Source organism: Trachypithecus francoisi, unplaced genomic scaffold, assembly GCF_009764315.1.
Source record: "Trachypithecus francoisi isolate TF-2019V2 unplaced genomic scaffold, Tfra_2.0 Contig01474, whole genome shotgun sequence".
Lineage (NCBI taxonomy): Eukaryota > Metazoa > Chordata > Mammalia > Primates > Cercopithecidae > Trachypithecus > Trachypithecus francoisi.
The window spans coordinates 19,201,725-19,226,531 of NW_022681435.1; positions in this window are offsets into that span (position 1 = coordinate 19,201,725).

The following is a 24,807-nucleotide window of genomic DNA, read 5'->3' on the forward strand; positions in this document are numbered from 1 at the left end:
CTTTGTGATAATTTATTGATCTGGATATTTATTTTCATTCTCTTGTCTGTATATATGTAATGCTTTAGTAAAAATATATTCAAATCACAAAAAGTGGGAAAAAAGCGTGAAGTATTACTACAGATAAAGCAGAACTAAAGTAATTTGACAAAAGTATAGTAAAAGTGATCAACAAAACTGACTTTTAAAATTTAGAAGAGACAGAAAATCAGTCAAATCGCTGGTCATTCTGACAATTAAGAAGATACATAATAAAATATGCAAATATGAGATAAAATGGGTAAAAACAAAAGCTAGAGATTAAAAACAAAAAAGAAAAAAAAATCCTTAGGACTGGAAATTTGAAATCTAGATTGCACAGTAAAATATAAATGACCATATATGGTTGAAAAACACGTTACAAAGCTGAATAGGCTAATATAGTGAGAAAAATAGAAAAGTTTGTTTAAAATGACCCTCTTTCAATCTGTCTCTTCCTTTCCAAAATAATGTATTAGGTTCAGCTACTTTTATGGGGAGATGTATATAATATTAAAGAAATAGTTGACTTTTAGTTTGTTTAAAATTTTCTTCATGTGAAGAAAAAAATTTAAAAAAACACAATCTTCCACAAAAAGAAGCACAGTCTTTAAAAAATGCACTTTACCTTTAGGAATGGATTCAGTTTTTAAAAAAACATTGCCAAGATAATATAAAGAGTCCCTGCATTGTCCTTACCCAATTTTTCTCAATTTAACATTATACATTACCATGATACGTTTCCAAATTAAGAAGGCAGTATTGGTACATTAATATTAAGCAATCTCTATACTTCATTTGATCTTAATAGTTCTTCCAAGAATGTAATTTTTCTCTTCTGCAATCCAGTTCGTGATACCAGGTTGCATTCACTTATCACATCTCTTTATTCTCTGTGCTAGTTTCTCAGACTGTTCTTCAGGACCTTGACCGTTTTGGTGGGCACTCGTCAGATATTTCATAGAATGCCCCTGAATTTAGGTTTGTCTGATGTTTTCTGTCATGATCTCACTGAAGTTATGGCTCTGGGGAAATTCCAGAGGTGAGGTGCCATTTTTACCACATCATATTATGGGATGCAGGATATACAACATGTCTTATGTTAATGTTAATTTGTTATGGTAATATTTAATTTTATTAAACTGCTTAGTGTGAAAAGTTTTCTTCACTATAAAGTTATTATTTTCCCTCTTTCCATACTCTGTTCTTTGTGAGCCTGTAAGTTCTGCCCACCTTCAAAGAGTGGAGGTGGGAATATTTAGCTCCTTCTGGAAGCAGAATGGCTACTTACACTATTTGGAATTTTTCTCTAAGGGAGATTTGTCTCTTTATCTACATTTAACTGTTTATTCAATTATTTATTTATATCAGTGTATTTTGCATATATTTAATTTACACTTCAAGTTATAACTTAATATTGTGTTATTCACTATGTTTCTTATGTCAGTTCACCTTTCACTACTGGGACCTCTCTCAAATTGAATTCTTTGTCTTTTTGACATGCACTTACTTTCCTCTCCTGGTTTCGAATATTTCTATGCTTTCTGGAAGAAGATGCTTCAAGCTCCATCTTGGATGCTCCCTGACCTAGTCCTATAATCAGTCGTTTGTTTAAAGAGAGCTGGTTCATTTCTTTGGAGAAGGATATTAGAACCTCAAATCTGAAAGTAAATGTACTCTTTGCTATTGGGATGCCATTCTTCTAGGTCTTGTCACTGGACAAGACTCAAAAATCCATGTGTATATGGTATCCCCTGTATACAAAGCTCTACGACCTCTGTATCTAATCGTCTGCATGTGAATTGAGCTAAACAAGAGTCCATACTGATGTCTCCAACTCTAATCCAGTGTCACAGGGTTCATATTAGCCTTCTGCTCTTTATCTGTAATCCTTCCCCACCCCCGCGGTGGTGAGCAGCTCTGCTCCTTTTCCCTCCATCCCCTGCAGGAAGTTATATTATAATTACAAGATAGTTATAATATAGTTAGAGTCATTTGCCACAGTCTGTATTCCACAGTCTGACATACTGGATGTGATGGCTAATTTTATGTATCAACTTGACTAGGCCATGGGCTTCCTAGATATTTGGCAAACACTATTCTGGGAATGTGATATAGTTTGGATATTTTTCCCCACCCAAATCTCATGCTGAGTTGTAATCCCCGATGCTGGCGATGGGGCCTGGTGACAGATGTTTGGGTTATGGGGGCAGAGCCTTCCTGGCTCTGTGGTGCTGACTTCACAATAGTACATGAGTTCTCCTGAGCTCTGGCTGTTTCAGTATGTGGCACCTCCCCTACACATACTCGTTCTCTGTCTCCTCCTTTTGCCATGTGAAGTGTCTGCTCCCACTTAATCTTCCACCATGGTTGAAACCTCCCGAGGCTATACCTGAAACCAAGCAGACGCTAGCACCGTGCTTACTGTCCAGCCTGCAGAATCGTGAGCCAGTTACACCTCTTTTCTTCATAAATTATCCAGTCTCGGGTATTTCTTTATAGCAAAGCAAGATGACCTAAGACTTTGTGTCTTTGAGAGTGTTTCTGGATGAGATTAATATTTGAATCAGTAGATATTTGAATCAACAGATCACCCTCCCTAATGCGAGGTGGTTTTATCCAATCAGTCCAAGACCTAAATAGAACAAAAGACTGTTTCTCCTCTGAGAAAGAGAAAATTCCTCCTGCCTGACTTCCTTCGGACTGGGACACCCTGTTACAATTCAAGGTGAGATTTGGGTGGGGACACAGAGTCTAATCATATCAGGGAGTGATACTAGGATTTATTTCTTCAACAAATATTTACTGAATATCTTTCATGCACAAGGTACAGTTTTAGATGCAGTGTTTGCTGTGGTTGAAAAGACAGAATGATCATTCTAGAAAGAGATGTAACAAAACATAATCACATAAATGAGCAAGATAACTTCAGTTGGTATTAGTGTTGTACAGGAAATAAAAGAAGGGGTATAGTTGAAAACTGGAATTTTTTTGTAGTCTGTTACTGTAGTTTTCTACCATATGAAATAGATAGTAGGTTAATATACAATTTTCATTGCAAGTAGTCCTTTGGGTTCAATAATACTCAATGCAGCATTTAACTGTATTCATAAAGCCCTAAGGTGAACCTCCATTTGGCTCCTATTTTGTGCAGATACTTAGATCAATGGGCTCTATCTGAATTAGATTTCACTTATTAGGGGTAAGAGGACAAAGAGGGAAGTAAGTTGCTACTACAGTTGTCATCTGTGGATTTTGCCACTGAGTATCCTTTCATCTCTTTCCTGGTAACAGCGCCCTGATGTTTTTCTGAGGAAAACATTGTTAGTCCATAAGCATTGTAGAAACCTGATTTCACTCCTGATTCCATGGTTACATGGATTTGGGGTCATGCAACTAATGCATTAAATTTGGTGGTTAAAGTAACTGATCACAATATGCCACCAAATCAGGCAAATGAGATATTATGACACTGTTTATACTATTTCTATCAAATACTCAGATCGAGGCCATTGATCCAGGTATCTGCATAAAATAGCAGCCAAATGGATGTTTATCTTAGGGCTTTACTATATGTCTAAATGGTCTGTTGAGCATTATTGGACCTATTGAACTATTTCGTTATGAAAAGATATTATATCACTAGATTATAAATCTGTATCATATGAGATATTAATAATATAGGTTGGCTTGAAAAGAAGCAGACAGCTTTTGAGGTTGCAAGCTGTCACTGAGGAAGGAACAAGCCTGGGATGGCAAAGAGTCACAGAATAAAACCAGTTCAGTGAAAAGCAGAACGCAAGAAAATCATTCCAAATAATTTCACCATCTGAAATAAATTGTGCCTAAAGTCTACTCCTGGGTTTTTAGTTTTAAAATAGGTTCCATTTCAGTTTTTAATAGATCCAATTTTTAAAAAGTTAGTTTGCACAGATTTATCCTTACTTACCCAGGAAAGAAATCCTAACTGATTTAACACTATTTAAAGCATTTTTGTCTAATAAAATCTAGTCGCAGTCAAGTTGTGCAGATGTTGTAGAATAGACCCCACCCTCTAGTTTCTGTCCTACCAGGAGATGGAATTGAAAATGGAAAATACAGATAACCCATTGGTTGTTGGGTTATGTGGTATCTTTTTTCACCAGTTTTTCTGGGTTTGAAATGTTTGAACTGATTTTCTTTTTAACTGTGGAAAGGAATATGAAGCACCAAATCTACTTTTTAACAAACTTTAAAGTGTCTGGTACAGTATTTTTGCCATAAACACAATGTTGTACAGCCAATCTCTAGAAGATTTTGTATCTCTTGTAACTGAAACTCTATACCCACTGACCGTCCACTCCCATTTTCCCCTCCTTCCACAGCCTCTGGTAGCCACCATTCTATTTTCTACTTCCATGAGTTTGATTACTTAAGATAACTCAAATAAGTGGAATCATGCAGAATTTGTCTTCTATGACAGGCTTATTTCCATTAGCATAATGTCCTTAAGTTTCACCCATGTTGTTGCATATGACAAGATTTCCTTGTTTTATAAGGCCTAATGATATTCCATTGTATGTATACTGCATCCTTTTTTAGCCTTTTATATGTCCATGGACATTTAGATTGTTTCCACCTTTTGGCTATTGTGAATAATGTTGGAATGAACATGGGAGTGTAAATTATCTCTTTGAGATCCTGTATTCGATTATTTTGAACAAATATCTAGCATTGGGATTGCCAAATCCTACTGTAGTTCTATTTTTAATTTCCTGGGTCAACTCCACACTGGTTGGCTTAGATACCATTTTACATCCCCACCAGCAGTGTACCGGGATTCCAGTTTCTTCACATCCTCACCAACAATTGTTATTTTCTGTTTTTTTTTTATTTATTTATTTTATATAATGGCCAGCCTAACAGGTGTGAAGTAATATTTTATTATATTTTTGATTTGAATTTCTCTGGTGATTAATGATATTAAACATCTTTTCATATACCTGTTGGCCATTTGTATGTATTCTTTTAAGAAATGTCTATTAAAATTTTTTGTACATTTTTAATTGGGTTATTTGTAGGTTTTTTCTGCTGTTGCATTGTACAAATTTAATATCTAAATTATATATTTTAGATATTAGCCCCTTATCAGATATTTTTGGTTTGCAAATATTTTCTCCCAATCCACAGGTTGCCTTTCTACTCTGTCGATTGTTTCCTTTGTTGCACAGAAGCTTTTCAGTTTGTGCAGTCACACTTTTCTATTTTTCTTTTATTTCCTGTGCTTTTGAATGATACAGGAATAACTACATACAGCATTTATGAAAACAGTACCTTTCTTTTGAATAGCATATATTTATTGGTTTGTATTAACATCATTTAGTAATTATTAGAAACCATGAGCTCTTCTAAGCAACTCACGTGTCTTAACCTATAAAAGTGATAATCCTGTGAGGCGTGTGTATTTTATTCCAGTTTTCCAGATGAAAACACTTAGGCACAGTGAGGTTTGACTGATATACCAAGAAGCAGATTCAAACAAAAGTGATCTTGCTGCAGAATTAATATATTTAAATATTAGATCATGTTGCCTTTCCACAATCTTATCACTTGTTTAATTAAATAAATAAATGACTGTATTGATGTGCACATGAATTAATGGTTAAATGAATGAAGAGTACTGAGATTATGATAAAATACAAGACTCAGAAGTGATATTTATCTCTTCAAATATTCAATTAATAGAATTTCCATTTAGAAATATTTTGGGAATAAGAACCAACTTTGGAAAATTGAATTAACAAAAATATCCTTTATATAAGTCAGAAGGAAATTCCATTATATGCTTATTTCAAGAGATGAAGTATCTCTAAGTCTTGGTGATTGATGAATAATTGCCTTTTTAAAAATAAGAACACTCAATTTTGAGGGATAAAATGATAGTCTGTTATATTTTTGTTATTATAATATCTGCCTAGAGGCAAACCCACAGCAAATATAAGTATTCTCATATCCATATTTATAAAGACATATTTTCTGGGGATGTATAAAAAGATGCTTCATGGCCACTTTGAACATGAGAGGAAAAACTTAAGGACTGAAATGTGCTGAGAGTGGCAGTATGGAAGGGTTGAAAGATCCTAATTGTTGATGAAACTGTTGGGCTGTTGAAATTACCTCTAGAATCTTTAGTAAGTGAATAATATATGCTACTGTTGCTTAAGTCAAATGTTATTTTTTCCATGAAATACATAATTGTTCTCCAATGCACACTAAAATATTGAATCTGAATGTACAGTTTAAAAGGTTGTGTTTAGGTTCATCTGTATTAAAATTCAACCTTTGGTAATGAAAAAAACACCTCAGACTTACAGGTGCCTTAAGGAACTAACCCATGAAACCCATAAAAAAGTGAGTTATGCATTAGAGAAATAAAACATTAGATGCATTCATTGCAGCTAGTAATACCAGAAGTCACATCAGCCTTATTCCTTTCCCTTTTTAAAAAACATCCACTTCAAGAATTTTCAATGGTAAAAATATTGTTATAAATAGAGTCACTGCTGAAGGTTGCATGTTGCAAAGACTTGCTGGAAGAGGGACCAGGTGTCTGAAAAAGCACAGCAGGTGGAGGAGAAGGAGGTGAAGGAGGTGGAACCCACCAGTCAGGACTCAAACAGGCTGAGGCCTTCACATACGGGTGTTCAGGAGAAACACAGGCAGGATGGGAGCAAGCTGCAAAACTCCTTCCTCTCTCTTTCATATTCACTCTCAAGAAATATGCTTATGTTTATGACATAATACCTTCCTATTTTCACATTTAAAGTTGCTGGATTTGTTTATTTCAGATATATTCAACTGTAAAAATGAAGAAAAGCAGGAAGCTAATTTTGATCTATTTTATTTTCTTTCCCTGTCACTATTGCCTGAGGACAATTTCTCATATCTGGTGAGAAGACAAATGATAGAACTAAGTATTTATTTCATTTCACAGACTTCAGAAGTAATGCATGGGTTGCATCAATGTACGGCTCAAAATTCCATTTATCCATTCCATGTTCTATGTTCAATTATTAATCTGTTATATCAAAATCTAATTATATGAAAATTTGGACCGAACAAACTTTGGACCACTGATGAGACCAGTCCATTGTGAGAATTTGGAATCAATAAAATGTAAGAAAGAAAATGGCATTCTGTTTCCAAATTATTATTATTATTATTTTTTGGCTAGAAAACAAAGTACAAACAAATATCTATTCCAGTTATTGAAAACTTCATATAACTTTATATAACACTTGATAATTCTTAAATTGAAAGACTGATTCTGCAGTTGATCTGGGACTCCATTCAGAGAGGCTCCTTGAACTTATCTTTAAAAATATCTTTAATTTTATCTATACAATACATGATCATAGATAAAAATAGGCCAGGTGCTGTGGTGGCTTACACCTGTAATCCCAGCATTATGGGAGGCCCAGGCAGGAGGATCACTTGAGCCCAGGAGTTCAAGACAAGCCTGGAGAACATGGTGAAACCCCAGTCTCTACAAAAAAAAAAAAAAAAAGAAAGAAAGAAAAAGCATAGCTTGGTGTTGTGGCATGTGACTGTATTCCCAACTACTTGGGAGACTGAGGTGGGAGGATCACCTGAGCCCAGAAGGTCAAGACCACAGTGAACCATGACCATAGCACTACACTGTAGTCTAGTGGACAGAACAAGATCACATCTCAAAAATAAAATAAAGTAAAAAATAAATTAATCTTGAAAGACTTTTTAAAATATCCCCGTCTACTTTTTCCCTATGCTTCTTTCCCTTTGAGTCAATGAAATTGTCATCCTTTAGGTTTTCTTTTGGTAGTTACATACCTTTAAAGTTAAACAGATTACTATATATTGATTTCTCAAGTTTTGACACTACCTATTTGCTTCTTGTTATGAGGGACAAGAATTTAGCTACTGCTCACCACACACCGCCTCCCCTGCTTCATCCTTCAGTGAGATACAGAGTATGTTCAGTTAAACAAGCAATGAGTATTTAGTATTTAAAACAATATGATCGTGTAAATAGTGTTCACTGAAAAGTCAAATACTACCTCTTGATTACATTTATTTCACTTAAAAGTTTTGCCTTTCACTAGAGTTTCTGACTGGTATGGTTTGGCTGGGTTCCCACCCAAATCTCATTTCGAATTGTAGCTCCCATAATTCCCACAGGTCCTGGTTGGCACCTGGTGGGAGGTAATTGAATCATGGGAGAGGGACTTTCCCCAGCTGTTCTGGTGATAGTAAGTCTCATGATATCTGATGATTTTATAAAGGGGAGTTTCCCTGCACACATTACCTTGCCTGCTGCCATATAAGATATGTCTTTCTTCCCCTTCGCCTTCTGCCATGATTGTAAGACCTTCCCAGCCATGTGGAACTATAAGTCCATTAAACCTCTTTCCTTTATAAATTACCCAGTCTCGGCTATGCCTTTATTATCAGCATGAGAACAGACTAATACACTGACATTGTGTTTCTCATTATAATATTCTCTTTTAATAAAATTGTTTTTTAAGTAGCTTGATGTAGCAGGTGTTCTAAAGGACACCTTTTACTTTTGATAATCTCTCACCTGAATGTTTTATTTCCCAGCTCCGGGCTGATCGAGCTGCCCTCTGGGCTGTACACCCTGAGCTTTTCATTCACCCATTTGTTTTTTAAAAGGACCCCGTGTTCCCTGTTTCTTGTGTGTCCTGCACTTTTGGCATTAGCTGCTCTCCCAGCTTCTTTCTCCTCCCTAGCTCTATCCATGCTGGTTTTTTTTTCCCCCCAAGAAACTCTTTTATCTCACTTTAACATAATGTAATTTCTATGGAACTGTGCCAAACCTCATAACAAGAAGGGGAATCTGGATAGTTAAAATTATTTATTCTAGCTAATTCACCTTCTTTTTTTTTCCTTTGTCTAAGTTACTAGGTTTGGACAGGAAAAGAAAAAGTCAGCCTTTAGACTACTGTTTTGATTTGGTTTTGAAAGAAGCTCTTGCCTTTCATGGACATGGGGCTGAGAAGATGTTGTATTGTGTCTGTTGCGTTCACTTGCAGTCGAAAGATTAAAAGAGACAGAATCGAGTCAAGAAGTGAATGAGAAGAGGGTGAGCCAAAAGATGGAAAGAATCAATTGTAGATGGAATTGCTTCAGATTCAAACCAAACTTTCCCCTAAACACCAACACTGTACAAATAGGCCGGGCACACTGGCTCACACCTATAATCTCAGCACTTTGGGAGGCCGAGGCGGGCATATCATTTGAGGTCAGGAGTTTGAGACCAGCCTGACCCACATAGTGAAACCCCATCTCTACTAAAAATACAAAAATTAGCCGGGCATGGTGGCAGACACCTGTAATGCCAGCTACTCGGGAGGCTGAGGCAGGAGAGTCACTTGAACCTGGGAGGCGGGGATTGCGGGGAGTCGCGATCACGCCTCTGTACTCCAGCCTGGACAACAGAGCAAAAGTCCATCTCAAAAAACAAAAATAAAACTACACAAATGCATAAAGAATTTCCATGCCATTGTGATGATGATATTGATGATTATAATGAACTGCATGTGCTAGTTTGTATTTGGTTCAGAGTAATTTAGAGTTAAAAGTGACCTAATTGATACATGTGATTTAATACTTTTTGGTTTAATTTGCTCTTTATCTGGAACAAATATCATGTAATTTCCTGGGAAAAGCTTGCAAGGGGAGAAATTTTCTGAGTTCTTCCATGTCTGGAAAATCCTTTAGTGGATATTCATTTCATTGATCATCTGGTGAGGTATAAAATTTTAAATTAAAAATATTTTCTCACAACATTTTTAAAGAATTTAGAGTTAAGGTACTTTAGAGTTAAGGGTAAAATATTATTAGACTTTATTCTGTGTAATTGCATGTTTTTAAATTTCTAAAAGTGTTCAAAATGCTCTCAACATTCCAGATTACATGAAATGTGATGAGAATGCTCTTTGTTACATTTTAGTTTTTCTTCATCTAGCTAAAGTATCTCCGTGTGTACTTCAAGTTGAAAACTTCCTCATATATTTGTTTGCCCATAGTTTGTTTTATATTTCTACTATTACGGTGAGAAAAAGAGAGTAGGACATCTGGGTACATTTATAAGGCGTGTCTGTTGTCAAATTTGTTCTAGAATTATTGGAAGTAAGATAAATGTAAATATTCTGAGAAATAACTAAATTTCAGACTGTGGATTGCTTTCGTAGAAGAGAGTTTAATTTCTCCAGGGACGAAACCTTAAATTTCATGTCTGGGCAATGGGAAGGAGATAGACACGAGGCATGCAAAATTCTGTGCATGAAGATTGGGAATGACAGCATACAGTCATATGTGTAGACTTAATTAATTCTCCTCTCTTCAGTTCTGATGAAGTTCCACTCCTCTTTGTACCTTGCATCTGTGACACTAAGTAAAGTTGAAGGGTCAGAATTGGCTAGCGGATATTGGAAGAAGGGATGGAAAAGCTAAAATGCTGGGGGCGGACACTATGTGAGAATGGAAGAGCTGCAGATGGTTATGATCCACCAGAAAGCCTGCAGGATAACTATATTACATGGAATGAACTTCTGGCAAGAGCACCAGCATCTCTGAATGTTTGGTTGTGGCTCTCTTCTTCACACCAAGGCAGGTGGTAAGAAATGTCTTTACAGAATTAGGCAAACTGATAGTAGTGGGAACAAGGGGACTCTAAAACAATAGAGGCCAGGTGATTAGAACGTCACAATGACCATAATGGGTTGGGAGGGCAGCAGCCAAAAAATCTGATCCCCTGAAAGTTCTGTAGAAAATAGAGTACAGCAACCCTGAAAACAGCATGGGTAGAAAGCCAGCCAGCAGGGTGCCGCTGATCTCGTACAGTCAGGAGAAATCAAGGAGATATGATCAAAATTCTGAAGGCAGTCGCCCAAAAGTGTTAACACCCTTTGCTTGATTTCTGGATCTGAGGCAGTTTTCTGACCTGGAACCCGCTGCCCGCAGGGGAGGCCATGTTCCCAGAGGGAAGGAGCCACACCCTCACAGTCAGTGTGCTTGGTAAGGAGTCCCCAGGCTTGCCCAGGGGCCGTAGCCATTTCCTTGGGTGCATGTGTACTCAGCATGTTAATTTGCAAACAAAGAACCACCAACTAGATGATTTAAACCACAGAAATGTAAGCAACCCCAATCCATGGGTGAGAAAAACAAGTAAGCCACAGAAATGTACTGTCTCACAGTTCTGGTGGCCAGAAGTCCCGAAATCAAGGTGTCTGGGTCAGTTTCTCCTGAGGACGGCAAAGGAGAACCTGTTGTAGGGCTCTTTCCTGCTTATGGTGGCCATTGCAATCTTTAGTACTCCTTGGTTTGTATAACAGAAGCATCATCCTCATCTCTGCCTTCATCTTTGCATTGTGTTATCTTGGTATGTGTAACTGTGTCCAAGTTTCCGCTTTTTATAAATACACAGTCATATTGGCTTAACAGTCCACCCTACGCCAGTATGAGCTCCCCTAAACTTTTTACATCTGCAATGACCCTGTTTCTAAATAAGGTCAAAATCTGTGGTGCTGGGGCTAGGACTTTGACATATTAATTGCGTGGAGGACCAAAATTCAACCCCTAATACTGGAAAAAAACTGATGACAAGTATTGTGAGGCGTGCTGGATCCAGGGCCCATGTCACCATTGCCATCTGAAGACCCCAAGCTTAGTCATGGCCCCAGTTAGAATGGAGGCACGTGGGAGCCAGATAACAAATGACTTTTACTGAGGATGGTCCAAGCAGAAGTCTGAAAAACTCCCCTCCACTCTCAGCCAAGAGAGCAAATAAAATAATATTGCATTGTGGACATAGGGATGCCGAAGTCAGCACTGACGTTCAGGATCTAAATCCTGGGAAAACTAACTGTGGCCATGAGTCTGTGATCTGTTATTGTGTGGCTGATAAGCCAAGAATGACTTTTACACTTTTAAAGAATTGTAAAAACCAACAAAGAATATATCATGGAGACCATATGTGGTTCCCAGAACCTAAAATATGTACTCTTTTATATATCTTTACAGAAAAATAACTCTACCACCCTGATTTAAATGATTTAGGACCCCAACATATTTCTGTTTAATTGACCATCTGCTCCCTGTAGACAAATGGTAGATCCTGGAGGGTGACAGTGCACTGCTGTGGACCCTGCTAAATATTAACCTCAATGGCTAGAGCAAATAAAAACGGCACAGTTACATGCCATTCTACCATTGATCGGTCAAATATATTAGTTCCTGTTCCATCAGAAAAGAGGATACTGTCAGCAGACAATATCCAGCTAATACCTCATTCAGGATTTTGCCTCCACAGCAGGGAGCTGCCTCTCCTGGTGTAGCCCACATCCAATAAATAATCAAAGCCAGGTTATAAAGGCTTGGCCATTTCAAGCCTGCACAGGACAACTCTGTCTGACTGGCTATGCTCCAGCTGGCCCCAAGGCTTGTTGAACTCGCATTGCACTTTGCCTTTTGTCTCTGAGCAATCTGGTTTACCATCTTCTCTCTGGCACTGGTAGTTATTGATCCATAATAAATATCTCCCACATCCCACTGGATCTCAGCTTCTGCTTCCAAAAAAGCCAACTTATAACGGTCACCAGTTGGACTGCAGTAATTCATAAACTTCTGCTCTGATTTTATAACATAGCAGTTAGTATTACTTTAATAGAAAAATCTAAAATATACTGAATTTGATTGAAGAAATAATATAAAGAAATTAAAAGTAGGCAAATAGATAAATATTTAAGTTAAGTCAAGATAGTGAATCAAAACTATCCTGCATTGGGGCAGTAGGGATGACAGAAGTTAGCACCAACTTTAAGGATCTAAATTGGGGTAAACTGACTACAGCCAAGGGACCCTGGCTTGTTATTGGATGACCAATGAGCTAAGAATGGTTGTCATTTTCAAAAGTCAAAGTAGCAACTTGTATTAAGTCACAGGAGTGAACACTTTGATGCTGTAGGAGTTTGTACTACTTGTCCTCCCTTTGACCTAGGTCCAGACATGGGGTTGCTTCCTTTTCCTGTCAAATTCCCCAATTAACCTGATTGTCCATGGTGAGATCAAACACAACCTTGAAGCCTTCACATCTACATTATATAATCCTATTCTTCCCATTATCTTTAGTTTGAACAACAAATAGCAATGTTCTCACTCTAAAGAAAAATCAAAATTTTTATGAACATAAAAAGTTTTCGAATATATAAATTCTAGTTTATGGTTAAAAATGTGAAATGTCTTGGCCATTCCATTTCCACGTTTTCTCATAGGTGTTATTAGCACAGAAAGCAGTGTGCTTTCACCTGGGGACAATGTTCCGGCATCAGAATTGCCAACGTACGTGAAAATGATTACCCTGACATTCAAGAGAAGAGCAATGACAGACCTTGATCACATACTTTTCCAAATAGCATAAGCTTTTTATTTCTTTTTAGACACTGAGACAGTGTGCTGTTACATTGTTATTTAATTGCTGGTAGAGTCTTTTTTTGCCTCTTTGAACTGAAGGAAATACAATTCATACACTATGTGACTTACATGGAAAATATTTTATTTTTGCTTTCTTTTAACTTTTCCTTTTTCAGGTAGGTGCCACAGGAATGAGCTAATAATGGGTTTGAAAAGGATGCAGAAACCAAGCTGCCCTGTGTTCTGAGCCATAACTGTGTGGCTGCAGGCATGCAGGCATTTGACTGCAGCAGACTGGAGTCATGAGAATGCGTCCAGGACATACAGATTAAATGAGTGTGAGATTTTTTCTCTTTTCCTGTCAACCAGATGAGGAATTATTCTGGAAGAAGAACATTTTATCCTACTGATATCCATTATGTTTTAAGTGTTCTCTTTATTTTGACCAAACTACAACCTCTCTGATGAGGATAAGTTACACGAGCAGATCCCCTCCATATTATAGAATTCTAATTAAATGCCGTTAATTGAAAAACTTAACCAAGTTTTTATTTGGCAGGTTTTATGACTAGAGCATTTTAATTAAGTGGAATTTCCAAGGGATATTGATGATAGCATTTGGTTTTAAATTGAAAACAAAATCTTTTTACCCTAAGAGAATGAAAGCAGCATATAGAGACCATATTTCCTTTTCATTAAAGAACAATCACCTTGAATCTGTTTATAGGGCTTTGCGGTGCAACAGATGACTGCTGTATATTAGTCGTTAGCCTCTAAAGCAGTGAGCAGATTTCTGGCAGGCATAGGTAGAAGATGGTTTGTGAAGAGTTGGCTGATTCAGTTATTCAACAAAGCCTTTAATTGCTGCAAATGTATTCATCTTATTCGGAACCTGCACCTGCAAAATGGGAATGAAAAAGTTCAACATAAAAATTCTCAGCAATTGGTTTTTAGACCAAAATGTTTCTTTACCTTTGTTTGCTATTTTATACATGCCTCTCGAAAGGAAGAATTAATTAAAATACCTGATGTATGCTATGATCATTATTTTGAAAAGCATAAGATATTCTTTGTAAATGCATTTTCAGTATTTCTCACCACATCCTATTTTTTTTTTTTTTTTTTTTTTCATTTTCATGTCTTTGCTAGGGGGAGGTCAAGCACTTTTCTCTGTCTCCCCTGCATTTTCAGTGAGGAAAGTTAAGACTGGAAAAGTGAAGTGACTTAATCACGACAAACGTAGAATTAAATGATGAAGCTAGAGTGGAGGACATTTCAACTCTACCCAGAGATTTGAGCTGTGGGAGAGGAGGAAAAGAAAGGACCACCATTCAAAGAACTTCTGTCAAATGTTTACTGTTTTAAAGACACAATAGGTCTCAGTTGACGTAAGAGACTACAAATTGTACGCTAATATTCAAACATTGATTTGAATAAATAAATGGGTGGCCTTATAAATAAAAATGAAATTGCATAATTATAATAAGATAAATTAAGCTAAAATTATTTTATTTCTTTTTCTTTCCTTTAGTTTGCTTTAATAAGAACTCCTGTGAACATGAAGATTTATTATCGATATTTAGTGCCAAAACATAAAGCATTATTAGGGAGAGCAGCCTGACCAGACCCCAACTCTGCTAAAAATACACAAATATTAGCCAGATGTAGTGGCATACGTCTGTAGTCCCAGCTGCCTGGAAGGCTGATGCAGGAGAATGGCTTGAATCCAGGAGGCTGAGGTTGCAGTGAGCTGAGATCATGTCACTGCACTTTAGTCTGGGTAACACGACTCGATCTAAAAAAAAAAAAAAATTGTACTTATATGAGAGTTTATTCATTAAAAGTTTTACTTTGTCAGAAGTATTATAGTTATCTTTTGGCATATTATAGCTAAAGAGGTGATTGCGAGCTTCATGCTGTATCTAAGGAAACAGTATAGGCTTATAAAAACAATGATAAGTCTTATCAGAATATGCATCAAATCTATTTTATGTTATTTATCTTTAAACATGATAGCCTCTTTACAACTCTCTGAGCTTTTTTCAAAATGCCACTATATAAATATTGATAATTACATTCAGTAATCTCCTTAGGTTTACAGTAATATACCATATGGTACATGGGACATTGACATTAATTATTAAGATTATAATGCAAATTTTGACTGAAACTAAGAATTAGTGAAATTCATGCATTTTAAATATTTAAAAATGTATCAAGCATATCTTATAGCTACTTCCCTTAAGAGGAGGACTTTCAGTAGCCTACAGGGCAATCTTCCAATTAAATTACTTGAGCTTACATTGTTTTGAATGAATTGAACACTTAAAGGGGTATCAATGGAAACTTTCAGAATATTTACGTATCATAGACTATATTTCCCCCAAGTAAATAACATGAAGCATCAAGTATTTTTCTTATTTGTATAAACTTAATGGATACAATTACAGTTTTGTTACAGTGATATATTGTGTAGTGCTGAAGTCAGGGCTTTTAGCATAACTATTATCATCACCCTAATAATACATTGCATCTATTACACCACTTATCATCCCTTACCTTCCCCCACCCTCCCACCTTCTGATTCGCCAGTGTTGATCATTCCACATTCTAGTCCAAGTGTACACATTATTTAGCTCCCACTTATAAGTGAGATCATGTGACTTTTGACTTTCTGTTTCTGAGTTGTTTCAATTAAGATAATTGCCTCCATTTCCATCCATGTTGCTTTTACAAAAGACATGATTTCATTCTTCTTTATAGCTGAATGCTATTCCAGTGTGTGTATGTCATACATTTTCTTTATCCAATCATCCATTTATGAACAATTAGGTTGATTCCATAGCTTTGCTATTGTGAATTGTGCTGATATAAGTATACTAGTATTTAATAGCTTTTATGACATTGATCTGAAAAAGAGGAATTGACATTTTTCTTAACATAGAAAACATTCATTTGCTTCTGATGTGAACTTATGAAACTGCAAATTCTGTGAATTTTTTCCAATGTGGAAGACACTTTTAGTAAGATGGAATGTTCCTAATTCCAGAGAAGCAAACTTGTAATCAATGGTCAGAATGAAATTTAGCATCATTTTCCTGTTAATGTTAAAATGAGGTCATTTTGATTTTAAGTGATTTTCATTCTAGACTCAAGTGCACACTTTTTCCATTTCAGACTTTCATGTTTAAGTGTACAATGTGCTCTTGGACATACTAATCACAATTCAATTTACTCAGCACATTCTGCATACATTACTCAAAATAAACAGCACACTGTTTTATCTATTCTCTTACTACAAATCAAATATTATGTTAATAAAATTGAGAAGTAGTACAATAAATAATTGCTTCTGAAATTCATAATAAAATGCTGTGTTAATTAAAACATTATACATACTAATGGATTGCTATTCACTAACTATACACTTGCTAAGGGTTCTCCTGGTCATAAGAAAGTCACAAAGGCATACTATTGTTTTAAATCCATCCACCTAATAAGCCCCAAGTATAAATAACACTAGTCAAGGAGGATTAGGAAAGAAGTGTAGGCAATTATTAAGGGAGCAAAAGAAGCTACCAACATTTACCACAAACTAAGAAATGTACATCGGTGGGAGCTGTAGCGGGCCGAATAGTGTTCCCTGCAAGATTCCAATCCACCGGGAACCACACAAAGTGACCTCATTTAAAGTAAGGGTCTTTGCAGAGGTAATTAAAGGTTTGAGATGAGATCATCCTGGAGCAGAGTGGACCCTCAACCCAGCGACGAATGTCCCTAGAGAAGACAGTAAAGGAGACACAGAGAGGAAGGCCATAGGAAAATGAGGCAGAGACAGGAGGGCAGACCCAAGCTAAGGAACATCAGGTACGCCAGCAGCCGCTGAAGCTAGGAGCAGGGCAGGGAATACACTTTCCCTCAGCACTTCCAGAAGGAATCAGCTCTGCCAATACCTTGATTTTGCTCTTTTGGGCTCTTGAACTGTGAAAGAAAAAATTTCTATTGTTTTAACCCAAAAAGTTTGTGGCAATTTGTTATGACAGCTTCAAGAAACGAATAGAGAGGCATATCAATTAGTATTTATATTTAGCATCTACTTTCAGTTGATTTCAAAAAGAAAAAAGATACACAAGCTGACATGAATGTATTAATTAGGAATCTTTCCCACCTCCACACTAATTCACAAGTTTCTGCGATTTTTGAAGGTCCATGTCTAAAAGATATTTGAAGGTTCAGGTCTAAAAGGACTGTCCATTTCTGATCAATTTTAAATTCTAAAATGCAGAATATGCTCAAAAACACAAAAGAAATGCAGGTGTATTTTAACCGAGATTATTAGAAGATGATTTAATTTCTTACATTCTTATTTTTACATCTGGATATCTTATATATAGATATTTCAAAGCCAAGTTTAATTGCGTACTATTGTTTTATGGTTACCATGTAAAGTCTTTCATAAATTTCCCTGTGTCCGTGTATGCTTTTAACAATTGAATATTTCTATGAGTTTAGGAAGTTAGGTGATTCCAACTGTGAATCACGAATTTCTTCTTAGATTCCCAGGTAAACTTGCTTATGGCTGTTATATAGACTGCACTTTAACTGTTTGAATGTTCCTTGCATGTTTGTGATAAATTAGCATTCACATATTTAGAAAACAACTTGTTTTAAACAAATTGTTGTTTAAGAAGGAAAACAGTGGGTTACCTTAGAGTGATCATGTTTCTTTGAAAAGCTCTTTGTTCCTTTCTGCTCTTTGTCATTGTTTCTTATTTCCCTCCCATTCTCTTTATCTCCATTGCACTTGACCTAGCCACAGTATCCTTCATTCTTATGGGACAGCACTTCCTCCTGGCTTTTCTCTGGCTGGCTGTTCTTGTGAAGTTTTCTTTGCCTGTTCTTTCTCCACCATGTGAGCTTTACAAAGAAAAGACTATACTTCCTCAAGCTCTCTTCTCCGTCAGGAGCCTCAGGATCGGGCACACACTGTCTGTGTGCTTTCTCATTGCAATGCTCCCCACCCTTCCCTGTCTCACTCCTCACGTTTTTTCTTCCTTTTGCCACTCTGGGGTCTCACCTTCCAAATAAAAAGTATTAGTGCGTCATCTTTAACTCTTCTCTGTTTCTAGAGTACCCAAATTAACACTCATGGCTTTACATACTATTACTCTCTCATGTAACTTATAGCCCACACCTCTCCTCTGATTTCCAAATTGCCTATTTGACAGCCCCAAACCTGCTCTCCCCTTCCACCTGTCTTTGCCATCAGAGCAAATGGAAATTCCCTTTTCAGTTGGTCAAATAAACACTTGGCTGTAACCCTCAGTTTATGTCCCTCATGCCTCTCGTCCAATCAATCAACACATACTGTGTTGATTGATTTCATCACACTTCCTTTCTGCTATGATGTATTTTTTCCTTACACGACCAAGTTCCCCCAGGCCAACGCACCCACAAAAGGGTAATAAAATGGCACATATGCAGGCAGGATGGTTTATGGCAGGTTCCCCATGATGCCCCATGAAGCCAAGACCTGCCACAATACTCACTGTGGATTTTTGCCTATTTTCTGCCCTGCAGTGTAATGATATTGTGGAAAATATCAAAGAGGCCTGAAGATATCCCTGTGGGGAGCAGTGATATAACAAGGGAGAAGCATTTATGTTGATCTGTACCACGGAGAGTCAAACTGTTGGAGAGATTGGACAACAGGGTGTGTGAAACAAGCTACGGAAGAGTATGGTGTTAGAACAGCCACCGTACAGGACCTGAAGAGACACAGGATAAACTGTTGAAGCTCTGTGTTCAAACTGATGAACAGAAGTGAAAGAAAAACAGAAAAAAAGCTACATAAAAGTTAAGATGAAGACCTTGATAATGTATTGAAAAAACTTGATCCATTAGCATTGAAGTGAACACAGACCACTTAGTGCTTTGCTGATCATGAAACAAGCAAAGATCTATCACGATGACTGAAAATGAAAGGAAACTGAATATTCAACAGGATGGTTGCTGAAATTTAAGAAATGACATAGCATTAAATGTTTAATGATTTGTAGTGATAAAGCATCTGTTCTTCACAAAGCAGTGGAGAAAATCATTAACAGCTTTGCCAACGTCATCGCTGATAAAAAATCTGACACCGGAACAAGTCTATAATGTAGATCAAACATCCTTGTTTTGGTATTAGTGCCCCAAACACTGGCTACTGCGGATGAGACAACGCTACAGGCATTAAGGATGTCAAAAACAGAATAACTCTGTGGGAATGTGCTAATGCAGCAGGCACACATAAGTGTATAAATTTGCTGTGACAGGCAAAAGTTTGCCTCCTTGCTGACTGTAAGGAGTGAATTTCTTACCAGTCCGTTACTGTGTTATGCTAAAAGGCATGGATCACCAGAGAAATATTTTAGGATTGGTTTTACAAACACTTTATACCAGTGGCTCATGCTTACTGCAGGGAAGCAGGACTGGAAGACTGCCAGATTTCCAGATTTTGTTATTCCTTGACAACTGTTCTGCTCATCTTCAGCGGAATAGCTCATCAAAAATAATGTTTATGCCAGGTGCTGTTCCCCAAATGTGGCTTCATTATTCAGCCATGTGACCAGAGTATCCTTAGATCCATAAATATTAAAACACTTTCTTGAACAGCATGCTAGCAGCAGTAAGCAGAGGTGTGAGTCTGGAAGGTTCCCAAAGGAGTTTAGCATGAAGGATGCTATATATGCTGTTGTCAATGCTTGGAACACAGTGACTGAAGACACAGTTGTGGATGCCTGGCACAACCTCTGGCCTGCAACTGTGTTCCGTGCAGATGGTGAACAAGGTGGTGACTCTGAAGAATTCTGGATGTCAAGTGAGGAAAAAAAATGCTTTATCTTCTTACATATGCAAAAAACATACCTTCAGAGTTCATCTTTAAGCTGAAAGAAGCAGCTATTGAAGAAGTTGTTAACATCAATAATGAGGCTCCAGTTGTTAATTCTTTAACAAACAGTTCTGAATCAAGGAGAGTATGATAATGGTGATGATGACGATGGCATTAACGCTGCAGAAAAAGTGCCTGTAGACAACACCGTGATATGCGATAGGTGTATTGAAGGACTACAGAAGAATGTATTTGGAACAGAACAAGGAGTCATGTCTGATTATAAAACTGAAGAGAGACTTCTAAGACAAAATACACTGCCAATGAGGCAGATGACTGGAAGAAACATTTCAGAAATCCATCCAGCAGAACGCCTCCTCATCCCTAGAGGACCCACTTCTCGGTCCCTCAACTACTTCCCAGGTTTCTTCTACCCTAAATCAATCAATAATTAATTCATAAATTAAAAACACCATGCACAGCAGCCTTTAATTATAACAGCATTGTAGGTGGAGACTGGAGGCCTGCATTGTTTGTTGCTGCTCTTGTCTAGCACCTGATCCAGGTGTTCCGGTGATGCTACCATGCTGCCAAGTTACCCTGAACTCATTATTCTCGCTGTTTAATGTTATGACTTTTTTCTTTTTATTTATTTATGTATTTTGTTTTTGAGATAGGGTCTTGCTTTGTCACCTAGGCTGGAGTGCAATGGTGTGATCTCGGCTCACTGCAACCTACACCTCCCGGGTTCAAGCGAGTCTCCTTCCTCAGCCTCCTGAGTAGCTGGGATTGCAGGGGCCCACAACCACGCTCAACTAAATTTGTATTTTTAATAGAGACAGGGTTTCACCACATTGGCCAGGCTGGTCTAAAACTCCTTACCTCAGGTGATCTGCCCACCGTGGCCTCCCAAAGTGCTGGGATTACAGGCATGAGCCCCCACACCTGGCAGGTACGACATATTTTTTACTGTTAACTACTTATGTGTGAATAAGTATGAGAAGATGATTGCTTATTGGTAGTATCTAAATTCAGAGTCAGGAGTAACAGTGAGGCCAAACAACCACAGATGTCTACACAGGTGGCTGAGATAGTGATACGTTCCTTTTTGGTGGCTCAGTGTACACAAACTTTATTTCACATACTAAATTGCTAATATATTATGCAAAATTACCTTCATACTATGTATATGAAGTATATCTGAAATGTAAACGAATTTCATGTTTGGATTTGTATTCTACCTCCAAGGTATCTCATTATTTAGATGACAATATTCCAAAATCAAATAACAAGAAAAACATTGAAATCAAAAACACTTCTGGGTCCAAGCACTTCAAATAAGGAATATTTGACCTGTATTATAATAATTTAATAGGCCCAGTTTTTATTATACAGTGGGAACAGAGATATGTTTTTCTTATCTCCTCTGCTTTGAACTGGCCTTGACCGATCTCAAGCTGTGGTCAGCTTCGTCTTTGCCCTCCCATCCCAAAGTTCTTTCTGCTTTTGTTGGTGACCTCACTATGCTATCACCATTCTTTGGCATGGCAGTTTAAATACTCGTAATAATGTCCCAGTTCCTCAAACTTTCAGCTCATATCTGATGTCTTCCGGTCCTGACCTTAAGTAAGTATCAGGCAGCTGTCCTTTAAATTTGGAAATACAGTCAGTAAAAGTTAACGTGTCCCTTAAGAGTTCTGGCCGCAGATTCACTGAACATTTAACTCTTTATCTATTTCCTGCCAGTCAGTGGGTTTAAAGCGTGATGGCTATAATCAGTTCAGAATCCATATGATGAATTTAATTATTTAACATCCGGTAAATAGAGCATATTATCTATGACAAATATTGCTAATTTTTTATTTGTTTGGTGGGTGGAAGTGGTACCTATACCATTCTGTGGTAGCAATATTTGATCTAAAACCAAAAACTACCATAAATTATTTTCATTATGTGAGTCAAACGATCTTTGTGATACTTTATGTAGCTGTGAAGTATCGAAAGTGATTATCCTCATTCTAGAATCTGAGATATGGAATAGCCTGTTTTCAGTAGAACGTTTTCCCCTTTATTACCTTGTAATGGATTGCTGTATTGTGGATTCAAAATATTCTAAAATACATTAAATAGAAAATACTATCTGCTAAACAAAAGAAAGTATAAAAATGGCTCCTTGTAACTAGCGAGCTCATCTACATTTCTATCACCAAAATGGCACAATTTAGCAGGACAAGAATATAAACCCTTATTTTTAACAATTTTTTGGATAAAACATGACAAATTGATTTTAATTGGAATTAGTGTTATATATACTACAAATTATAAAAATCAAGGAAAGTGTATCAACATGAATACCTGCAATTTCCACAACAGTGGTATAGAAATATATTATTGAAGTATTGGGATTTTTAATAATAAACATTGTATATTGGAATAATTTTAGACTTGCTTGAAAGTTGTAGAGATAGTACAGAGTTCCGATGTAGTCCTCATTCAGTCTCCTCAAATGACAACATCCTACAATGCCATGAAACTACATCATGACTAAGAAGTCAACATTGGCACACTACTACTATGTCAGTCTACACTTTATTTACATTTCACTGATTTATTGCTCCTATTAAGGCATTTTATTTTTTTCTTCCAGGGTTAAATATTGGATACATTGCATTTACATCATGATGAATTTGGGTAAATAGGTTCTCACAGGGAAGTTTAAAATGTGTCTTCATATAATTGGCTACAAGCAAGACCACATTATATAGCAATTTAAATGAAAGACCTTAGATTAAAGAATAGGGTTCTGCAGAAAATTTGTAATAATATAAAAATGTTCTTTCTTCAATTGGCTTTATTTTTATCTCCCCTATTATGTGTTTGACATTTCCCTTTGAATAATTTTTTCTTTTCAATTATATTCAGATACAAAATCTTAGAAGTGACATTGAAAAAAATCTGTGAAATGAAAGGGGATAATTCAGTTGTTAACCTTCACAAGAATAACTGTTATAAAAATCAAGTGATTTTACTACATAACACTTCCTATTGTAGAAAATAATAGTCACCTCTATCACATTCAAAGATAGTCAACTGAAAATCCACATATTTGTGTTACAATTTTCAAAATTTTTGTATTTGAAGCAAAACCTTTAGACTTTTTGCTAAAACTATAATGAAAACTCTAACTTTACTTTTAAAAACGTGATGTGAAGACTAGTTCCACAAATTCAGCTTTACATTATTATATACAAGGAGAAATTTTGTCTTCACCATTCTTACTGCAGAGTTGCATCTAAATTTAAAACTGAGAGATTTCTTATGTTTGCCTTACATGGGAAGGATCAATTGCTCATTGAAATAGCAGTTCAAAGTTTATCAACTTTATATGATAGAAAGTGTAACTTTGAAATGCTGAGACGGGCCGGGCGCGGTGGCTCAAGCCTGTAATCCCAGCACTTTGGGAGGCCGAGGCGGGTGGATCACGAGGTCAGGAGATCGAGACCCTCCTGGCTAACACGGTGAAACCCTGTCTCTACTAAAAATACAAAAAACTAGCCGGCGAGGTGGCGGGCGCCTGTAGTCCCAGCTACTCGGAGGCTGAGGCGAGAGAATGGCGGGAACCGGGAGGCGGAGCTTGCAGTGAGCCCAGATCGCGCCACTGCACTCCAGCCTGGGCGACAGAGCGAGACTCCGTCTCAAAAAAAAAAAAAAAAAAAAAAAAAGAAATGCTGAGACGGAAGCATAACATCTATTTCTAAGTGCAAAACCATTCTCAGAGCCTTCTCAGGACCAGTGACCAAGCATTTTGGCATTTGTAGCCATTGTGTTTGTCTTCAAGTCAATATGTACATGTTAATTTCTTAGAATAGAATAAATACCATTTTAGAATGTGACAGTTTCAAACTGTAATAAATAGAAAGGGCAGTTGTATAAATAGATACTTTGAAATATATATATCTTTGAAAATATATATTTAGTGACTTCTTCACTCTGCATACAGCAGCTTATTTAAGGGTAAGTTATGCTGATCTTAAAGGTCTTATACTTATTTTCTTTCAAGAACACACAGCACTTTTCAATCAAACAATTGCTGCTATGTTTTGTGTTCTTTTCAAAAAAGGAAAAGTTGAAAGAGTTAACATTATTTCCGCTGTTCTACACCTCATTTTCCTCATCTCTCCAGATTTGTCTAAAATGGGCATTATTTGAAAGGAAGACTTACCTACATTGTCTTTGTACTTCAAAAGATGCTCTGGAAGGAGGAATTCAGGGAACTTCCTGTTTTCACCTTTTCCTGACCCTGGAGGGCTCTATTAGTTCACGTGTGTGTGTTTCTTTTAAACAAGCTATTTGTAGTCTGCAGCATGAGCCATCTGCGTTAATCCCACCATCATACGGATTCAAGGAGCACTGACATATTTTTAAAGAGTGCATTCCTATTTTCATGGAATCCTAGAATATAC